This window comes from Nannobrachium achirus (genome assembly GCF_963921795.1).
Source record: "Nannobrachium achirus genome assembly, chromosome: 11".
Classification (NCBI taxonomy): domain Eukaryota; kingdom Metazoa; phylum Chordata; class Actinopteri; order Myctophiformes; family Myctophidae; genus Nannobrachium; species Nannobrachium achirus.
In genome coordinates, this window is record NC_137820.1 from 50,600,913 (window position 1) to 50,620,534 (window position 19,622).

The 19,622-nt window shown below is 43.6% G+C and overlaps 1 protein-coding gene across 2 annotated transcripts in view; it reads left to right on the plus strand.

The window, feature by feature from the left end:
* LOC308294783 (guanine nucleotide-binding protein G(o) subunit alpha) overlaps positions 1-19,622 on the plus strand; it is a gene marked incomplete at its 3' end in the record, with an annotated part of 183,778 nt that overhangs the window by 85,808 nt on the left and 78,348 nt on the right. The gene's annotated exons all lie outside the window — the stretch shown is intronic.

A 19,622-nucleotide genomic window follows, 5' to 3' on the forward strand; every position in this document is an offset into this window, starting at 1 on the left:
TCCCTGCTTAATCTCCCTCTCAGATAAGGGGTCCTTGGCCTGAAAACGTTGAAGACCCCTGCTATGCGATATTTGAAAATAGACGATCTACAAGCTCACACGCATTGTGAGCTTGTTGCAATTTTCAAACATTTTTGTACTTTTACTTTTGGTACTTCACAGTAAGTACATTGTGATGCCAACACTTTTGTACTTTTACCCAAGTACATTTTGAATTCCAGGCTTTTACTTGTAACAAAGTATTTCTATATTGCGGTATTGATACTTTTCCTTTTTTCTTTTTTAAAGATTTGTTTTTGGGCTTTTATGCCTTTATTGATAGGACAGTAGACTGACAGGAAATGGGGAGAGAAACGGGGAGTGACACGCGGCCAGTAGGCCAGCGGGTGCCCCGATACTTTTACTTAAGTAAAAAATGTGAGTACTTTTTCCACCACTGTATAAATGTGATTACCGTATTTTCCGGACTATAAGGCGCACTTAAAAGCCTTTAATTTTCTCAAAAAACTACAGTGCGCCTTATAGTCCAGTGCGCCTTATATATGGATCATTCATTGACATTGACATTCCCTTTAGCACAGCTCCATCTGTTGGATGCATAACGCAACGGTAGCGTCTATTATGTGCGCCTTATAGTCAGGTGCGCCTTATATATGAAAACAGTTTGAAAATAGACCATTCATTGACAGTGCGCCTTATAGTCAGGTGCGCCTTATAGTCCAGAACATACTGTATAATGTATTTTAGACCCGACCCCATACACGCATATTACAACATCAGACGTGGATACAGCTCTCCCATCCTGCATCCGCCCTACATTTAGCCTCCATTAGCGCTGCAGCTGCTGCTGCCGCACCTCATTGACCAGCAGCACAGATCACACCCACTGGTGCCGGCCCTGGCTCATCAACCACTTAAACCATTTAGGCCTAGAACTATTGAATGCTTTAACCAGTGAAAAATAGCAGATATACAAGCTCACAGCGCGGCACCGAGTGCCGCGCTGCGAGCTTGTAGATCTGCTATTTTTGAAAAAGTCGTGAAAATGTGTGCAAATCTTTGAATATATGTATTTTTAAAGCGAACGTTTGTAACTCAAATTTTGCTTCTGGGGGTGGTCCCTGGAACTAGATATTTTGAGATGGGGGTCCGTGGCCAAATAAATATCAGTTTGGGGGTCCTTCACATGAAAAGGTTTGAGAACCACTGACAGAGTCTCTCAAGAACAGAGTCTCTCTTTTAACTCTCTCTTTTAACTGAGCTGCAGTTAAGTGAAAAGGACCTTTTCTTTGACGATGGTTGGCCAGATTGCTGACATAGAAACATAGTGTTTTAAAAAGAAACCTTTGAAGGATTCAAAAGACACTTATAGTATCGGGTAAAAATTCGAATTTTTACCCGATTTAAAAGAAATTGCAGATCTACAAGTGTGAGCTTGTATATCTGCTATTTTTCAATAGTTAAAGCATAAAATAATGATACACAATACTGTGTAACCGTTCTAAATAGGTTAAACCCTATATGTTTCATTGACCGCGGTCCCCCAGGGGTCTATCCTCAGCCCGCTTCCTTTTCCCCCCTCAAAATGAATGTGCGGATATAATACCTTTTGGAGAACCACTGGGTCCTTGAGCATTACACTTCAAACACCGGGTTTGAAGTCACTAGCTGAGGCGGTTCTCAAGATAAGCGGAGGACGGACGGAAGGACGGACGGACACGAATTCACAGAATTTTCAAAGCTTAGGAAACATTAAAATGAATATCAGTACGTTAATCATATTACATTTCGTCACTGTCGGGCAGAAACCTTATATCTCCAAGTTTCACATTTGTACGATTCTTTTCGAAAGGAAAGTCCTGCTTCATCATATGAGGCTGTCCCACAAAAGTAGTGAAAACGGCAGATCTACAAGCACACAACGCCTCGCATCTGTGCTTGCAGATCAGCTGTTTTCACTAGTTTAGTTCATTTTTAAAATGATAAATACAAACGAACGGTTTTGGACCCGACAACAACGATTTAATCATGGTACTATCTGATATTCAGTACTGTCCAGTGTTTGTTTGTGTGTGTGTGTGTGTGTGTGTGTGTGTGTGTGCGTGTGCGTGTGCGTGGAAGGTGTCATGATGGAAACATTGTGATGCCTGCTGTTGTCATGGCAACATAGAGGGGAAGAGGCAGCGTCAGAGATGCAGCAGGTCAGATAGTGAAGTACTGTAATGAGTTTCAACTATCTGCACAATCTGCATAACCTACAATAACATGCAACACACACACACACACAGGCATAACTGTAATCCCAGTCTGGTAACCCTATGTAAAAAATAAAAATTCTAAAATGTATTCCGCTTTTAACCATGAAACTATTTTTATTTGGATATTTGGCACTCACAAGTATAGCAGTGTGCATACACACACACACACACGCACACACACGCACGCACACACACACACACACACACACACACACACACACACACACACACACACACACACACACACACACACACGGTAACAACATTCACAGTGACAGTGTCGGGTCAGCTTGCCACCCAGAGCGCTAGCTTGTTTAAAGGTGATACATCATTCTGCTTCAAGGAAAATGACTGTGTTTTGAGAGGGGCGGGGGAGAAGGGCGTAGGAGACTGAGGGAGTAGGAAAGGAGACGATGGAGGAGAGGAGAGGGACAGAGGGTACAGGGGAGGTGGAGGTGAAGTGAAGGTGAAGAGAGGAAAAGAAAAGCTGAATCCACCTCAATCAATTGGAGTTGTTTTTAAGTACTGTAGTTGCATGTACCCTCTCTCTCTGTCTGTCTGTCTGTCTGTCTGTCTGTCTGTCTGTCTGTCTGTCTGTCTGTCTGTCTGTCTGTCTGTCTGTCTGTCTGTCTGTCTGTCTCTTTCCCTCTCTCCCTCCTTTTCCCTCCCCTCCCCCTTTCTGTCTCTTCTACTCCAGTGTCTCTCTCCCTCTCTGTCTTTCTTTCCACACCCCCCCCTCCCCTCTCTCCAGTAAGGATGGAGGGTTTAATTCATTAAATATTAACGTCATAAAAAGCTGCATCTGTCTCTTTATCAATAATTTACACTTAAATGGAGTGTTCCCTCGAGGAACACTGTGTGTGTGTGTGTGTGTGTGTCTGTCTGTGTGTGCGTACGTACGCATTTCTGACATTTGTGTGTGTGTGTGTGTGTGTGTGCGTGTGTGTGTGCGTGTGCGTGTTGGGGGTCTTGAGGGGTTACAGTAAGCCCTATAGTGAGATATAAGGTATACATCCATCCATCCCTCACTCACTAACCCTGCGTCAGCGCCTGTCTGTCTGTTCTTCCCTCCTCTCATCCCATCATCCCTCTTTCTTTACCTCCTCCTCATCCCTCCATCCATCTTTCTTTACCTCCTCCTCTCATCCCTTCCTCCATCTTCACCTCCTTAAAGTGGAGCAGAGAAGTAGAGCCGTCACGATCGTGACATTTTTTTTTACTTGACTAATGAAAGGGTCGCGCGAATAATTGCGCTTGACGATTTAATCAGGTTTTTTTTCCACTGAACTTCGGAGCACACCGTATGAATAAAAATGACATTTCTGTTTGGCCTTGTAAACAAAAGCTGCAGATATGACAAATCACTTAAATATGTGAAGAAATGACATGAAGTGTGATCTAAAATAATTGGGATTAGGGCGATTATGTAATCATTTTGACAGGCCTACAGAAAAGAAGCAGAACAGAGACAGAAAGAGAAGGGGACTAAGAGAGAGAGAGAGAGGTAACAAAAGTGAGTCGATGGGGAGAGAGAGAGATGAACATGGCAGAAACAGAAGCCAAGAAAATGTCATGTTTCTATTTATATCTCCGATAAACATCCCAGCAGCCTTGCTGTTGTCAAGCGCTTACAGTCATGCTTTTACTGTGAAAGGCACAATAAAAAGGGGGCCCTCTGATTTACAGCTCGTCAAGGGATAATGACAGGTTGACGGACGCTATTTTGTCTGATATGTCGGTCTGGCCTGGCATATATCGACCCCTATTTGAAACTTTTTTTTTTCTATCAGTCTCTGCAATTTTGAGGTCATTGTGTGCCAGTGTATGTTGTGTGCTTTGTTAGTTGTTGAATAGGGCTGCAAAGTATGCACAGTATGCACTTTGTACCGCAGTTTGGCTTTAGGAGAAGGCTTAAGGAAAAGTCCAGGACTGTACATAATAGCCTGTGCATAGCAACATCTTTAGTGATACTTTAACTCTTTAAGTGTAAACATTGACCATTTTATTTGGAGCTGAGTGCAAAACATTCAGTGTGTATGGACATTTGAAAGACTAAGGGGTCAATTTGTACACTATCAGGAAGAGATCAGCACTAACTATATACTCTACATGACTCCAGTACAGAAAAAGGTTATGAAAAAGTTGAACTATACTGCAAATATGGCTCAGCTGAATTATGAGAAGACCTTCAGTGCAGTGCCAGCATCTAAAGCCTGGTGTATACATAGCAGATCTACAAGCTCACAACGTGTCGTGCTGAAAACGTGTTGTTGTCAGTGCGTGACACGCTAAGCAAGCATGTATAAACCAGGCATAAACAACATGCTGGAGGGAGAAAATAAAACTCCAACAAAGAAAGCATTTTGTTGTTTATTATGTGGAGTGTGTGTGTGTGGTCAGCCTGGTTTCCTACCCTACCCTCAAGATCCTCCTTCTGGCGCTGCAGCCTTTTAAGCACTGCCTCTATTGATTGGATGCTGGAGAAACGTGTGTGTGTGTGTGTGTGCGCGCGCTGTGCGCTCTGTGTGAATTGTGCTGTGACATAATAACATGGGCCCCAGCGTGTCTGGACTTTTAATGGAGTTCTGGTTTACTCTCTCTCTCTCTCTCTGTTCATCCCACTGTCTCTCTCTCTCCCTTAACTCTGTGTCCCTCCCCTTCTCTGTCCCTCTCTCTCTGTTAAAGGGGACACTCTCAGGCTGTTGATGCGTTATTTCAGCTCATTGTTGATGCCTCTAATGGTCCATTGGTTCTCAAAGTGGGTTCCAGGGTTTTTCGCTTCTCGGAAATCGTATGTCCGTCCACATTGCCATTCAGAACACGTCGCACGCCAAGGTTGAGACTGAACCAGCGTCGGACACGGTTTATGCCAAGGACATTCTGTGTGACAGATTCTGTGAGTTATAGATATGTGACTCTACTGTATGTACAGTACGTACATCCTGATCCACACAGTAAGGATCAGTAACCCATGACAAAAATCCACTTGTCCTACACCAGGGGTGGGCAACTTTGATGCTGGGAAAGGGCCACTATATTTTCACACACACTCCAGAGGGCCAAAATGCATATACAGTCAAAAATAGCAGATCTGCAAGCACAAAACGTGTCGCACTGCGACACGTTTTGAGCTTGCAGATCTGCTATTTTTGACTGCGTCATGCACGTCATAGTAGGGGCGGCCCTGTAGTGGGGAAAGAGCAGACTAAGTACAGAGTGAAAGGTTACGTTTATTAAGTATTGGCGGTTCAAGTGGTAAAATATCTGAAAACACAAATTGACATGAATGCAAAACACACTGATGATCGGGCTGTCAAAGATTAAACTATATGGAATCTATGAAAAGGTAGTGGGGGTCCCTGCTTCATCTCTCTAGAGTCTAAGGGGTCCTTGGCCTGAAAAACGTTGAAGACCCCTGGTTTAAGTGGTTAAACTGATGAGGCTATGTTAAAAAAAACATTTAGCTGGGGACCCCCTGGAACCCTTTTCAAGGACCCCTGGGGGGTGAACCACCGAACTAGACAGCTGGCTTTATGTATTTTGTATACAGTGCTAGCAGACTAGCTCCTCACTGAGCCCCTCTCCCCTAGGACATCCCTGACCTGTTTGTAAAGCACACATAATGTACTACTGTACACATACTGTACACATACTGTACACATACTGTATACATAGACATATCCTTGCTGTCGGGCAGAAAGAAACCTCTGGGGGCGCCCACTGGCCTAGCGGTCCAGGTGCATACCACATAGGCTCTGATGCCTGACAGCGTGTCGCGGGTCCTGATCCCGATGACCTTTGCAGCGTTAGTCATTCCCTGTCTCTCCCTGTTTCCTGTCTACCTAGTGTACTATAGGGATGGGACGATACGCGATATTATCATTTATCGTGATAAAAAACACTTACGATAATCGTATTGTGGATATTTAAAGTATTGTGATATTGTCCTCCGTCATGCACTGGGATCAGTTCACCTTTTATTTACTGAGCTGCATATCCGGTACCATTTAAACCCTCTATTGGTAAAACGTACTTATAATATACGTACTTGATACAGTCTTTTTTTCACTCTCTACCAAATCACTTTGCCAAAAAATAGCCGATCTACAAGCTCACAACGCGTCGCATTGCGACGCGTTGTAGATCTGCTATTTTGTAAATTGTTGTAGATCTGCTATTTTTTGGCAAATGTTTATACTGATATATTTTGCACACACACACACACACACACACACACACACACACACACACACACACACACACACACACACACACACACACACACACACACACACACACCGTATATATGCAATGTCTTATACTGTAATTTCGGCTGCCAGACCAGCTTTCCTCTGAGCTCTTTACTAGAGATGTGAGAACGTGCGGTGGATCGCTTCAGTCATGTCCAAATATTGGAACAGTTCCAGAAGAGTTCCAAGGCATTGTTGAGTTTCTTTAGCATTGTAAACGCTGAGCCACACTGCTAGGGTGAGATGTGCATCCTATATGCAGCATGGATTATGGAGCGTCTGTTTGGAGTCAGCGAGGCGTACGCATGCAGCCCAGCTTGGCCCACAGTACATAATGTCTCACTGTTCATACCGCACCGCTTGCCAACAGCAACTGACTCAGAAACGTTGCCTGTACTTTCTGGTGCTAGTTAGCATACTGCAGGGCAGTGGTTCCCAAGCATTATCATATTGCAAGGACCCCCCAAAGTTAACGTATTTGGCCGCAGACCCCCCCCCCCCCCCATCTGGAAATATTTTGTGCCAGAAATATTGTATTAGCTTATTTTTTTTTTACCCCCAATTAATTCCTCCCCTGCCCTTTTATCCATGTGTAAAAAGTGCCCTCTCCAGATCATGAATGCAAGTAGTGAAAATAGCCGTCCTCCAAGCTCACTTGGAGGATGTCTGCGTTCAGTTCTTGGCTGGCTTTTGGTTTGTTCCTCCTCTCCTGTACAGTATATTGACTTCCAGAGCTGCAGCAGCCAGGCAATAAACAACACTTATTTAATAACAGCTTTTCCTTCTCGCCCCACTGCTGGTCCATGTGTCACCGTTCACCCAATGAAGCATTCTGGACGGTGATGTGAGGAGGAAGGGAGGGAGGGAGTGTAGAGACGGACCTGTGTGGGACAAAGGAGAACGTGTGCAGCGATGTAGCGATGGAGAGCGAGGGGCACAGAGACATGGAGGGCTGTGTTAATGGCATCGTGTTCTACTGTACGTCTCTGCAGGACCACACAACGCAACACACACACGCACGCACGCACGCACGCACGCACGCACGCACGCACGCACGCACGCACGCACGCACACACACACACACACACACACACACACACACACAGAGCAGTGGAGAGACATAGTATTACTGTATGCATCAAATAACTCGATGTGTGTGCTAGAGCTGTTGCCAGTACCAAGCTGGCCCCTGCCTTTCCCCCAGCTTCCTATATATATGAGAGAGCGAGAGAGAGAGGGAGAGAGGGAACATTGTATAGCGTTGCTGTCAGGTGGAAACCTCATATGTCCAAAACTGTTATTTTTTTATTATTTTCAAAAATATATATATAGTCAAAATAGCTTTTGAGCTTGTAGATCTGCTATTTTCACTACTTTAGTGTGACAGTCTTGTCTTGATGAAGTACGGCATTCATTCACGGAAAAACAATGAATATATTGAAACTTGGAGATACGGGGTCGGGCGGAAACCCACAACCGGTTACTTTTGAGGATCCGAATTCAAAAACGTGCAAAAGTAGCAGATCTACAAGCTCGAAACGCGGCGCTAACGGATTTGCTACCATGTGACGCTTGTCGTATGATCAAGTAGGCTGTTTGTTTACTAAATTAGAATATGGAGAATGAGATACAAGGTTTCTGCAAGGATATGATGGTAGAGTAATGGGTCTAAATGTATGAGAGATACCCAGGCAGAAAGAGAGAGGAAAAGGGGAGTGGGAAGGGAATGTGTGTGTGTGTGTGTGTGTGTGTGTGTGTGTGTGTGTGTGTGTGTGTGTGTGTGTGTGTGTGTGTGTGTGTGTGTGTGTGTGTGTGTGTGTGTGTGTGTGTGTGTGTGTGTGTGTGTGTGTGTGTGTGTGTGTGTGTGTGTGTGCGCGTGTGTGTGTGTGTTTAAAGTGCTCAGTCAGCTGGTGCAGCGCTGCTGCTTTTTTAGCCGCAGGGTATTAATACTCTTTCTCTCTTTCTTTCTCTCTCGTTCTCTCTCTCTCACTCACACACACACACACACACACACACACACACACACACACACACACACACACACACACACACACATACAGTACACACTCAATCACACACATACTGTACATGCATACACACACACACACACACATGCTACCAGCTTTGTCCAATTTTGCAGACATCTTTAGCTTTCATTTGAACTTTCGTCAAGTCTTTGTGTGTGTGTGTGTGTGGTGGTGGGTGGAGGAGGGGGGGGGGGGGGGGTTATACACTTTCCGCACAAGTATAGTAGAATTTGAGAAATATACATTGTGACAACCATTTCCCTGGTCCTCGACTCCTCGCAAGAGAAATGGTTGTTTTGTGGTTAAAAGAAAATCATTTTTACCGTTATCTTTACAGTTACAAATGATTCAGTTTGGTGTTAGGGGTAGGATTAGACAATTTATAGGGGTAAAAAATAGGGGCTACGGTTAGAGATAGATTTACCCTATTTATCCTCAGTTGATCTACAAGATTTACAAGTGATCAACGCTTAGCAAAACGCTGCATGTTTTCGGCTTTAGCATTGGAGTGATAAGAAATGTCATTCATAAAATCCTCATCCTAAAATGTGATATGTATTGAGAGAGGATGGACCCTTCAGAATCCACTTTATTGTCACATCACAGGTTTACAGAAGTAAAGAAGTGGGTGAAATTCGGTTTTGTGCATCGTTCCCATCGTATCGTTATTCTCCATAGAAGAAGGGGAGGAAGAAGAGGGGGGGGGGGGGGCATACTGTATAATATATACCTAGATGCAGAATCTCATTTTAGAGGGGGGTCCCTTACACATACAGGGACGTGCAGAGAATGTTAGAGAGGCAGGGGCTTAAATGTCTAAAAGGGTCTTTTGGTGAAAATATTGAAAATAGCAGACCTCCAAGCTCACAACGTGTCGCGATGCGACGCGTTTTGAGCTTGGAGGTCGGCTATTTTCGAGACTTGATACCACTCTGAACCAAGCATAATCAAGTCAATACTGGAGATGTGGTGTACGGCGTGGATTTCATGGACTTCTTTCAACATAAGATGCTGCATTCAAGTTCAGGAAAAGTTGGACAATTGGGCAATTCTCTTGAATGCTGCCTTCAGGCATGGCATGGAAAAGGGGCATTTGCATTTCTTTCACTATAGTAAAAACTGCATTTATGGTCTGGAACGGGCACTTTTTACAGATGGATAAAAGGACAGGGGCTCAGGCCCCCTTTGATGTCTATTTGTGCACATGCCTGTACACATGGATAAAAAAAATTACATACAGTACAATACAAATACACATACAAATACTGTTGGCTTGCTCACCCTATTATATCCTCACACAAGTATAGTAAGAGAGTGTGTGTGTGTGTGTGTGTGTGTGTGTGTGTGTGTGTGTGTGTGTGTGTGTGTGTGTGTGTGTGTGTGTGTGTGTGTGTGTGTGTGTGTGTGTGTGTGTGTGTGTGTGTGTGTGTGTGTGTGTGTGTGTGTGTGTGCGCGTGCGCGCGCTGCTTGCGTGTGCGCACGCACACTCCTTCTTTGCTACACCATCTCAAAGGTGATTGATGTGGGAATCCCAGATGAAAAAGGGCCTCACACACACACATCCACATTAAAGAGAATCCGCCTCATTCATATTGCATAGCATGGTGAATGGGTTCAAGGCCCATTCTTGTACGGTTCATATTGATTTTGACTTGGTGGAACTTCCTTTTTCTTCCTCCACACAGACTCGCTCACACACTGACATCAAACTAAGATATCAAACAGACTAACGAAGCGCTAATGTCTGTCTGTGTCACTAATGCCGCCGCTTAACCAGACCTCACAATTCATCACTGATCTGATCTCCCGGCAGTAGGGGTCGACACGCCGTGTGCAAAGCCAGGTCGCGAGTGTCTCAGAAGCTGCACTTGACGGCTCAATTTATGGCGTACCGATTATAACGGTTGCATTGCAGTATCAGCAAACCACTTAAACCCTCTATTCGAGGGGTCTTCAACGTTTTCAGGCCAAGGACCCCTTAACTGAGAGAGAGAGATGAAGCAGGGACCCCCACTACATATTGTATAAATGTGTGATGCAGATTTTCATTGATAGAGATACTGTAGATTCATAGACATGTTTGACAGCACTGTCATCAGTCTATGTTGGATTCGTGTTTTTGACCTTTCACTCTGTACTTGGTCTGCTCTTTTTTTTACCTTACGCCAAACCTATTTGCCAAAAATAGCCGATCTACAAGCTCTCAAGAGAGCTTGTAGATCTGCTATTTTTGGCTAAAGTTCTCCTCAGAATAGACATGCATCCGCTAGGGGTCTCGGACCCCCTGTTGAAGACCCCTGGTCTATTCTATATCCGAAGTAAGGATCCGTGTCCACAGAAGAGCGCCTTTTGAGCTGGCAGCGTCAGTCTGCCACGCATCTCTATGGTAAAGACATCAGTCTGCCATGCATCTCTATGGTAAAGATGTCAGTCTGCCATGCATCTCTATGGTAAAGACATCAGTCTGCCATGCATCTCTATGGTAAAGACATCAGTCTGCCATGCATCTCTATGGTAAAGACATCAGTCTGCCATGCATCTCTATGGTAAAGACATCAGTCTGCCACGCATCTCTATGGTAAAGACATCAGTCTGCCATGCATCTCTATGGTAAAGACATCAGTCTGCCATGCATCTCTATGGTAAAGACATCAGTCTGCCTTGCATCTCTATGGTAAAGACATCAGTCTGCCTTGCATCTCTATGGTAAAGATGTCAGTCTGCCATGCATCTCTATGGTAAAGACATCAGTCTGCCATGCATCTCTATGGTAAAGACATCAGTCTGCCTTGCATCTCTATGGTAAAGATGTCAGTCTGCCATGCATCTCTATGGTAAAGACATCAGTCTGCCATGCATCTCTATGGTAAAGACATCAGTCTGCCATGCATCTCTATGGTAAAGACATCAGTCTGCCATGCATCTCTATGGTAAAGACATCAGTCTGCCATGCATCTCTATGGTAAAGACATCAGTCTGCCATGCATCTCTATGGTAAAGACGTCAGTCTGCCATGCATCTCTATGGTAAAGACACCAGTCTGCCATGCATCTCTATGGTAAAGACATCAGTCTGCCATGCATCTCTATGGTAAAGACGTCAGTCTGCCATGCATCTCTATGGTAAATACATCAGTCTGCCATGCATCTCTATGGTAAAGATGTCAGTCTGCCATGCATCTCTATGGTAAAGACATCAGTCTGCCATGCATCTCTATGGTAAAGACATCAGTCTGCCATGCATCTCTATGGTAAAGACATCAGTCTGCCATGCATCTCTATGGTAAAGACATCAGTCTGCCATGCATCTCTATGGTAAAGACATCAGTCTGCCATGCATCTCTATGGTAAAGACATCAGTCTGCCATGCATATCTATGGTAAAGACATCAGTCTGCATGCATCTCTATGGTAAAGACATCAGTCTGCATGCATCTCTATGGTAAAGACATCAGTCTGCATGCATCTCTATGGTAAAGACATCAGTCTGCCATGCATCTCTATGGTAAAGACATCAGTCTGCCATGCATCTCTATGGTAAAGACATCAGTCTGCCATGTATCTCTATGGTAAAGATGTCAGTCTGCCATGCATCTCTATGGTAAAGACATCAGTCTGCCATGCATCTCTATGGTAAAGATGTCAGTCTGCCATGCATCTCTATGGTAAAGACATCAGTCTGCCATGCATCTCTATGGTAAAGACGTCAGTCTGCCATGCATCTCTATGGTAAAGACACACTGCCATGCATCTCTATGGTAAAGACACCAGTCTGCCATGCATCTCTATGGTAAAGACACACTGCCATGCATCTCTATGGTAAAGACATCAGTCTGCCATGCATCTCTATGGTAAAGACATCAGTCTGCCATGCATCTCTATGGTAAAGACATCAGTCTGCTATGCATCTCTATGGTAAAGACATCAGTCTGCCATGCATCTCTATGGTAAAGACATCAGTCTGCCATGCATCTCTATGGTAAAGACATCAGTCTGCCATGCATCTCTATGGTAAAGACATCAGTCTGCCATGCATCTCTATGGTAAAGACATCAGTCTGCCATGCATCTCTATGGTAAAGACGCGCTGGGGGCGCTCTTCTTCCCAGCACAGAACAACACTAGGGTTTGGATCTGGAACCGGATCCAACATTGAGGAACTCTGAATCGGTTCCATCACACGTTTCAGGAACTGGTTTTATCACACTGTCAGAGACATTACAATACCAACATACTGTATGGTTCTCAAACTTGTTTCATTTCGAGGACCACCATGACAGCTAGGTCCATTTGGTTCCAGTTGTACACTCTCAGAGTTATAGACCTGGAAGGTTCCTATTGGGAAACCCCTATAGGAATAATTAAAGGGGAAGCGTTAAGGAATCAAAATCGTAATAATCCTATAAAGGATCCCAACCCTACTCCCGACGCCCTGGGTGCTTCAAGCTGGAAACGGTTCAACTTTGGAAGAGGAGCACTTCTCTTTTGATCCGCCTGGTTATGTCTGACAACCCGGTAATTTACGACCCGACGTTGAATCATTATCACAGCCATGAGAAGCACTTGTCTACCATTATTTCAGCTAAGCCAGGGTTTCCGGCAGCACTTTATTAGCCCGGCGGTGCGCCCGGGCTGAAATCTTTACCGCCTGGCCAAGATGCATAGCCCACCGTCACAGGAGAGTGTTCACCCACTTCACCGGGGCTTTAACGGTGCGCGGAAAAGAAGATATATCGATTTTTTTTAACCCATTTAGGCCTAGAATTATTGAATGCTTTAACCAGTGAAAAATAGCAGATATACAATCTGCTATTTTTGCAAAAGTCGTGAAAATTTGTGCAAATCTTTGAATATATGTATTTTCAAGGCGAACGTTTGTAACTGAAAATTTGCTTCTGGGTGGTCCCTGGAACTAGATATTTTGAGATGGGGGTCCATAGCCAAATACATATCATTTTGGGGGTCCTTCACATGAAAAGGTTTGAGAACCACTGACATAGTAGTCTCTCAAGAACAGACTGAGCTCCGGTTAAGTGAAAAGGACCTTTTCTTTGACGATGGCTAGACAGATTGCTGACACAGAAACATAGGTTTTTCAAAAAACCTTAGAAGGATACAAAAGACGATTTTTCAAAAATAGCAGATCTACAAGCTCACAGCGCCGCGCTGTGAGCTTGTATATCTGCTATTTTTCAATAGTTAAAGCATAAAATAATGATACACAATAATGTGTACCCGTTCTAAATGGGTTTAAACCACTATAGTACATTTTGTGTTTCGGAACTGCAGTAGATGGACGTCACATTTGGCCTACACCACGCTGCGCTGCGCCACCTATGAGTCCCCCCTCGCCAGCCACCTGGCCAGGTTTCTTTTCCTGCAGGAAACCCTGTAAGCTATTTGTCCTGATAACACAAATGACCGAACATTCAAGCACAGCAACGGTTGATCGATGTCGAGCGCACAGCGTGTCAATAAACGCTGTGTGCATGCTGTGCACTATAATGGGCATCATGATATCCATATCATCTCTGCAGGGGTGGAAACCTCATACTGTACATACTGTACTTTAGTCCAAAACTGTTATTGTTTGTGTGTTCTTTGTGATTTGGGAGTTGTGGAGGATGAGTTTCATTTTGTTTTTCACTGTCCACTGTATCATGACCTAAGAAATTCCTTATTTGAAAAAATGCAAGCCAAAAATCCAGATTTGTTTTGGATGTCTGAATGTTCTATGTTACGCTGTTGTTTAATAAGGAATTTTTCGTTCTGGCAAAATTCATAGAGAAGGCATGGCAGTTGCGTTGGAGAACATTGTACCCTTAAATAGCAGCATGGACTATCAATGGACTATCAATCAATCAATGTGTTCTTCTTAAGCATTTTTGTCTGTGGTGTATGGTGTATGTACTGTATGTATTATGTTTGTGAGTGTCTTGTAAGCCCGTGTGGGCTGGGCATCATTTGGTGCTGGACACTTAAATAAAAATGTCTATCTATCTATCTATCTATCTATCTATCTATCTATCTATCTATCTATCTATCTATCTATCTATCTATCTATCTATCTATCTGTACATGTGAGGATAAAAAAAAGGCAAAAGTAGCAGATCTACAAGCTCGAAAAGAGTTTCGAGCTCGCATATCTGCTACTAGGGCTTTCACGATTAGGACATTTTACATGACGATTAATTGTCACTCAAAATATTATTTTAGGCTTTGAAGTTGTACATGGTAGATATGACACATAACCTAAATATACAAAGAAATCACTGACATATTTGACAACTTAATACTTAAAAAAGAACATTGATAGTGGAAATAGCCGATCTACAAGCTCACAACGCGTCACATCGCGACGCATTGTGAGCTTGTAGATCTACTATTTCCACTATTTTTTACTTAAAAAATATATCCACAACTTTCCAACGCCCCATAGTGCATTGCGCAGACGCTGTACCGAGCTTCCGGCGCCGCAGCCGAGTGTGATTTACAAGCTCATTACGGGCTGCATCTGCGACGCGACGTCAGCTTATATGTCTGCTGTTAAACCGGAATTGTGGTCCAAACAGGTCCAAATAATCTCCAGTAAACTCCCGCGGAAACAGGTGGATATATATGAACATTTTTCAACATGGAAACGATTATGACGATTATGAAAAATAATTGCGATTGTGTCAAATAATTACGATTAGACGATTTTGTAATAATTGTGACAGCCCTGTCTGCTACTTGTGATGCTTTGGTGTGACGCTGTAGTACAGGGTTCCCCAATAGGTGGCCCGCGGGCCATTTGCGGCCCGCGGGGGGCTACTGTCTGGCCCACACCAACCCCAGTAATAATGGTGGTATAAGAGCAGCAACAACACTAGTATATCGTCGTTGTCGGGTGGAAATCTCGTATCTCCAAATTTGTATGTTCTTTTGCAAATCATACAAGGCTGTCGCACAAAAGTAGTGAAAACAGCTGATCAGCTGATCGCACCGCGAGGCGTTGTGTGCTTGTAGATCGGCTGTTTTCACTAATTTAAATCATTTTTAAAATGATAAATTCAAAACGGTTTTGGACATACAAGATTTTCACCCGACAACGACGATATTTGAACTGTCGCTGGAGTAGCGGGAACGCCACCGTCGCCCCCTTCAATGTTGTGGCACTCAGCTTGGTACCCTAGACATAATTCGGCCCTTAGGGAAAACTAATTGGGGAACCCTGCTGTAGTGTGATCAAAATATGGAGATGAGAGGTTTCTGCCCGACAACTACGATATGCAAAGTGCCTCTCTGCTCAAATAGCGCTCTCATAAATGAGTTAAATTGTAGATTGGCTATTTGTTGGTGAATGTTCCCTCAATAATGGGCATGCTGGGCTTCGAGTGGTTAAAGTCTTCCCACAGATCAGCTTGTGCCATCACGCGCACATGCACATGCACGTGCACACCACAGTATAAGATGATCTTTTGGGAAACCCTGCGATTGTACGCTTGGGATTTAGACCCACGGTGAAGGGACAGTTTGGGAGTGCCTGCCAGCTAGCGCACTCTACATGCACACGCACGCGTGCACGCACACACACACACACACACACACACACACACACACACACACACACACACACACACACACACACCGCTGAGATGATTCACAAACATTTCTACGCTGTGTGCTGCACACACGTGCATTTGCGTGTGTATCAGTGTGTGTGTGTGTGTGTGTGTGTGTGTGTGTGTGTGTGTTAAATTGAAAAGTGTGTGTGTGTGTGTGTGTGTGTGTGTGTCTGTGTGTGTGTGTGTGTGTGTGTGTGTGGCTGTGAAAATAAGATAATGTGATTCAACAGCTCTTATCTCTAATGGCCTCACAGCTCTAATGCAGACATACACGCTTTAGTTATATTTAGGTGTGTGTGTGTGTGCGTGTGTGCGTGTGTGCGTGTGCGTGTGTGTGTGTCCAATTCTAGGGTGTGTAATATGCAGTTAGGGTGTTTCATTTCCATCCTGTTCTCTCTCCTTTTCTCCTCTCTCTCTCTCTGGCTCTCTGGCTCTGTCGCTCCTTGCTTTTGCTCTCTCTCTCTCTCTCTCTCTCTCTCAATCTGTCTCACTTTTCTCTCTCTCAATCTCTCTCTCTGTCATTGTGAACCTCTTTCACTGGCCTTCTTTCTCTTTTCATCTCTGTCCATCACTCTATCCCCATCTCTCTCTCTCTCTCTCTCTCTCTCTCTCTCTCTCTCTCTCTCTCTCTCTCTCAAAGACACATTTCTGTCTCTTGCAGGGGACAATCAAGTCTTGTGAATGTGAACACGTTTTCTCCTGTTCGTCCCATTAGGGACTGTCTGTCAGCTGAGGCATGTTTGTCTGAGTGCAGCAGCCTGTGTTATCCAATAGTTTCTCAACGGGAGCGCCGTGTTTTGGGAATCGTTTCTGTCGGGCAAACCTCTTATCTCTCTTATTTATTTATTTTTTGTAAATGAATGCCCTACTTTGTCATACTATAGCAGACTTGATCTTGTAGAGAACAATACAAAATAAGATATAGAACACCAAGGCAACGCTGAAAACTAGAACCAAACGGAACAGTAATCTAGACAAATACAGATTATACTGAAAGGCAGAAACATTTCACAACAGTGTACAAAATAACATACATACCATGGTGAACAGAGAGATACAGTCCCAATAAGTCCAAAACCAAATACGAAAAGTTGTCAGAAACATCATAATAACTCTGAAACGTAAAGAGGACAGTCAACGTCCCATGTCCGCTGCGCGGACGTGACGGCATCATAACTGATTGCAGTGAATTTCCACGTGGAGTTAGTTCTAGTTTCTCTCTCTGTCGTTTGGGTTAGGTCATTTTTAATCTCTATACTCCCCCAGGTACTGGGCCGAGGGGCTATCCTTTTACCACCTCCGTAGGTACTGGGCCGAGGGGCTATCCTTTTACCACCTCCGTCCTGGGAGGGGTTCACCCGGACTATATATCTGGGCACACCTTCAGGAGCTGTGTCACTGTGTCATGGTCCACAGACAGCAGGCCATGCGTCCCATTAGGAGCCCCACACGTGGGGCATTCCAGAATGATATGGTCTGCTATCTGTTCCTCTGTGCCACACTCACAGTGGTGTTGAATGTCATTATAGGCAGTGGTGGAAAGTAACGTGCCATGTAATCAAGTACAATTAGCCTGTAGCTATGCCCCTCCCGAAAAGCTTTTGTCCAATGCTAGCTCAGCAACCGTTGCACAGCTTGCCAAGGCAAGCTTCCGTGACTGTGAGCAGTCATAGGGAGGGTGTTGGCTGGCCCTCTTTCAGATGTTGTCATGTAGATCGGTACACAGTATCTCTGTAGCCTTTAAACGAAACGGGTATTTCTTACATTGATGCTCCTACATATTATCATGCAAGCACCAGAAAGTTACTTTCCATCCCTCATATACTGTGTGCACAGTGCACACCCCATAACCCACACACTGCACATCATTTCGGAGCTCATATCTTTGAACGGGTAAGGACTAGTCATACAAAAGTAGTGAAAACAGCAGATCTACAAGCACACAGCGCCTCGCACCGCGAGGCGTTGTGTGCTTGTAGATCGGCTGTTTTCACTAGTTCAAATCAATTTTAAAATGATAAATACAAAACAAACGGTTTTGGACATACAAGGTTTCCACCCGACAACGACGAAATATAACTCATGTAATTGCGTGTCAAGGCTCCTCTCTTAGTAACTTGTTGCTAACGTAGTATGGACAAGGACGGGTTGGGGAGCGGCATAGCGACAGACTAATTCTGAGGTAATTTTACTTTACGGGAGTATTTCCAATTTTCTAAACTTTTACTTCTACTCCACTACATTTCAGAGGCAAATATTGTACTTTTACTCCACTACAATTATATGAAAACTTTAGTTACCGGTACTATAGTTTCTTCGTAGGTTTTGAGCTGAGGGCTAGTCATTGAAATTTTTTTCATTTTCATTTTTTCATTTCATTTGAACGCTGGGCATCATAGCTACAAAATGATATATTGGTTGTGAAGATTGACCCAACAGTTTTGTAGATATGGCTCATAGAGTTATGCCATGCAGAAATACTAGATCTGAGAAATTCAGCCTTTTAGATAAAATGTAACCTGCAAAATGTGAGGTTTCTCTTCACATTAATTAAAAAAAGTCTTATTTACATGCAGAGTTAAGCTCTGGCGTTTAAGTGAAATGTAGCCTGATATTTATGAAATGCTTTTGTGGCTTTATCACATTTTAGAAAAAGAATAATAATAATAATTTCAGGGCTGGTCTAAAGCTGTGCTTTCCGAAATGACTGCCCCTCTGCTATGCTGGGACACATATTTTATACATTTGAAAACTTGGGACAGTCTGCATATAGAGTACTTTCTACTTTTGGTGCTTTAAGTACATTTTAATACAATTCCTTTGTACTTTTACTCAAGTATAAATGTTCAATTCCAGACTTTTACTTCTAACAGACTATTTCTACATTGCAGTGTACACTTTTACTTAAGTAAAACATTTGAGTATTTTTTCCACCATTTTTTCCATCATTAGGTAATCAACATCTGTGTCTGAGCCAGATGATGTCTACTGGACCTAAACCTACACTTACTGTAGTTTTGTTGTAACAGTGTCCATGTACAGTAACCATGTTGTTTCTGCCATGGTTACTGGCAATAGTTGTCTATTGGAAATTGTATGAATGTGTTTGTTATTTATATTATTTTTCTGTAGGTGTCTGAAACCCCCACCCCAGACACGTGGCACTCAGCTTACCCTTTTGTGTTTAAACCGTTTGACCGATATGTAAGATTTGGTGTAAATAAAACTGTCAATCATCATTATGTAGGTTACTGTGCTTCATGACGTTACTTCACGGCGGCTTAGCCTGTCTGTGACCCAGGTCAGTAGATATCGATATTATTAGGATAAATGCGTCAGATTTCAGATTGTTTCCCTGAGGGTAAGAATCCACGCTACCGCCCTTCTCCTTAAAAGACAAAGGAATTGTTATTATATACCATGGCTGGGGGGCTCAACTTTCTCTTGAGCCAATCGTGGCAAAGGAGATACACTATAAAAGGC